This window comes from Dromiciops gliroides, chromosome 6 (assembly GCF_019393635.1).
Source record: "Dromiciops gliroides isolate mDroGli1 chromosome 6, mDroGli1.pri, whole genome shotgun sequence".
Taxonomy (NCBI): domain Eukaryota; kingdom Metazoa; phylum Chordata; class Mammalia; order Microbiotheria; family Microbiotheriidae; genus Dromiciops; species Dromiciops gliroides.
The window spans coordinates 194018125-194021800 of NC_057866.1; positions in this window are offsets into that span (position 1 = coordinate 194018125).

Genomic DNA, 3676 nt, shown 5'->3' on the forward strand with positions numbered 1-3676 from the left:
AGCTAAGAACTATGCATATCTCTCCATTTTAGCTTAATGACCTTCGAAGTTTCAATCATTATTCATGTAATTTGCTATGGGGAAATGGCCTATTGCGACCTTCTACTTTGAGGCAAGAGAATACTTAATATGGAGACAGACACTCTGGAAAACCCTCTGAATTATAAGTTAATTCTTCCTCAGCCTAAGCCTCAAAAGGTCCAAGTGATACCCAATGGTTTCACCTGGGATATGGGATGCAATCAGTTTAAAGTAAGGTTGGAAGAGAACCAAAAGATGACCTTTGGATTCTGCTTCTTATTATAAGGGAAAGAGAAAATTAATTCCAAAAATCATTAGCCTGAACAGTAAAAGGGGATTATCAACTCTAACCAACTCAGACTTGTAACAAGATGGAAAGACCCTCTGGTCAAACAGGAAGGAAGAATAAGGTCTAGTTCCCTATATACTGGAATGTAGAAACAGAATTAATCCACAAACCTCTATGAACCCATATATTTCATCTTTTTTGTTTTTGTTCTTTTATTTCCTGGTGGTACAAAGTAGTTGTACAAAGTTGTTAGTGAGCTGAAAGTTGAGGTGAAATTTCTTGAGGCCGAGTCCACTTCTGAGGGAGCTGCCCTCAGAGCCTACTGTTTGTTGATTCAATGGAGCTGGCTTGCAGGTGTGTCTAGCTTTACTCAGGCCAACCCTCAACTCCCTGGAGGTCCTGTCTTATCTGAGGTAAGAGGAGACCTGCTTTACTCCTTTGTTTTTGCTGCTCTATGTTCATATTGTGTAGAAAATCAGGAGAGCCTGGAAACTTCTGACCTACTGTGCCATCTTTCCAGAATGCCCCTCTAGTCGATGTTTTCTAAAAGTTTAATAAAAACAACAACAATGAAGTCTGAGAAAAGTTTCTGAATTTTGGGGGGGTGTGGGGTGTGGGGTGTGGGGTGGGTGGAATGGGTTTTAGAGAGAAAGCCTGGCCTTCCTTACAACTTACTGCATATGGAAAACCTGGGAAACTAGAATGGTGGTGGAACCCATGGCAAAAGTGTTGGTTGGGGGGGATAGGTTAAGATAACTCTAGATCTGAACTTCATAGAAGACGCTACAAATGTCCTCTGCCATCTCTGTTGAAATATGGTCACTAGGGAGCTGACTAGATTGTACTTTTCCGCCCCAGTTCAGTGACTAAGCACTTACCATGTGAAAAACTGTGTGAAATAGTAGATAGAGAGCCAACCTTGAAACCCAGAAGACCTAGGTTCAGGTCCCACTCTGACCCATACTTGCTGTGTGATCTTGGCCAAGCTACTTAACCTCTCAAGACTCTAGGCAATTTTCTAAGACCGTAAATTGCAGAGAAAGTACCAACTTGGTAGACAAAGTTTCCTCACCTAGGAGTTCCCCTAAATAAAATCATGGGTCTAGTCCATATCCCTACTGTGTACCCAACACTCTGTGAAGTATTTCACTGGGTGAAATATTAAATTCAGATAATAGGGGCAGCTAGGTGGCGCAGTGGATAAAGCACCGGCCCTGAATTCAGGAGTTCCTGAGTTCAAATCCAGCCTCAGACACTTGACACTTACTAGCTGTGTGACCCTGGGCAAGTCACTTAACCCCAATTGCCCCGCAAAAAAAAATAAAAAATATATATTAAATTCAGATAATACATGGCTTCTGCTTTCATAGATCTTAGAATCTAATTGCAACATCCCAAGCAGAGGGAACAACATGAGTAAAGGCAAGGAAGTGGAACACAACTTAGCACAGTGCCTGCAAATAGTAAGCGCTTAATAAATGCTGGCTATTTGATTGACTGCCCAATTTTACTAGACTCTGAAGGAGAGTGATAGAGGATGAGGCTGGAAAAGTAGGACAGCACCAGTTTATGAATGTCAAGCACAGGGATCTAAACCAGATTCTCATTCATTCATTCATTCATTTTCTCTCTCTCTCTCTCTCTCTCTCTCTCTCTCTCTCTCTCTCTCTCTCTCTCTCTCTCTCCCCACCCCCTTTCTCTCTCTTCCTCTCCCTTTCTCTCTCTCTCTCTTTCCCTCTCCCTCTCTCTCCAGGATATAATAGATACATGCTTATCAAATGTGTAGACAACACTTAGCTGGATATGACAGACTTGAGTCTCCAGGCTAGAACAATGAGAATAAATAATGAGATGAAATGCAATAAAAAATGAATATAAAGTCCTAAAATTGGATTTCAAATGTCAGATACAGGTGCCAACATGACCAGACACTGGTTTTAGTGACCTATAAACTCCCTGGGACTCAGCCATGTAGAGAAGCATCCTGGAAAGTGAATGTAAACCTAGTCAGCACAAATAGAATATAGTATCCAGAGGAAGGAAAGGGCCTAAGCCAGTAGAACCAAACCCTGGCCAGAGGATACCCATACAAGTGTGGATGTCACGTTCTTGAAGACAGTCCCTTGGAAGACTAGCTAGTGCAGGTCTTCTTACTTACTATATTCACTAGTTCTGTCATTTGGGGTAAGTTACTTAAGCACTCCCTCCTTTTTAAAATGGGGATAGCAATACCCATTGGGGTATTGTTCCAATCCCCAATGGAGATTGTATCCCCAATGGAGATAACAATTACCATATGTGGGGCAGCTAGGTGGCGTAGTGGATAAAACACCGGCCCTGGATTCAGGAGCACCTGAGTTCAAATCTGGTCTCAGACACTTGACACTTACTAGCTGTGTGACCCTGGGCAAGTCACTTAACCCTCATTGCCCAACCAAAAAAAAAATCCCCCAAAATTACCATATGTGTGGTATCTACGCCACATAATAATTGTGATGAACCAATGAGATAATACACATACAGGGCTTTCTAAATTTTAATACACTATGGAAAAATGTCAGTTATTTACTTATATAAGGTGCTCAAATGTGAACTTTCAGAACCAATTGAATTAATTATTTTACTATCTTCCCCATGCCTTGCTTCTTTAAATTTGACATTATCTAGAGGTGATGAGAGATGAGAAGTAAGAGATTGAGTCACAAATAACTGAACTGGAAAGAACCTTGGCTCTGGGTTTCAAGACCAACTGAGAGTCAAGACATCTCCAGCAATGGAAAGTACCCAACTTCCTTTAGTAACTAATTCTTCTGACTCATAACCCTATACTTCCCTCTTCTACTCTTAGAAACATAAAAACTTTAAAAATTCAATCAGTCTGACTTTGGCAGAACTGGTTCTTCCTTCTCTACATTCTTTCCCTGGGCTTATCCTTTATTTCTAGGTCATCAGCTTTTACTGCTACCTCAGGAGTTCTTAATCTGGTGTCCACAGACCCTCTGGATATATTTCTGGCATTCCCTGAACTTGGATGGAAAAAAAGTTTCAATAGCTGCATTTCAATATAATTGGTTTCCTTTATAATGCTATGTATTTTATTTTAGGAATTTAAAAACATAGTTCTGACCAGGGTACCATAGGCTTCATCAGACTGTCAAAGAGGACGTGAGAACATTTTAAAAACTCAGTTCTGGGGGCAGCTAGGTGGCATAGTGGATAAAGCACCAGCCCTGGATTCAGGAGGACCTGAGTTCAAATTCGACGTCAGACACTTGACACTTACTAGCTATGTGACCCTGGGCAAGTCACTTAACCCTCATTGCCCTGAGGGGAAAAAAAACAACAACTCAGTTCTACGGCTTTATG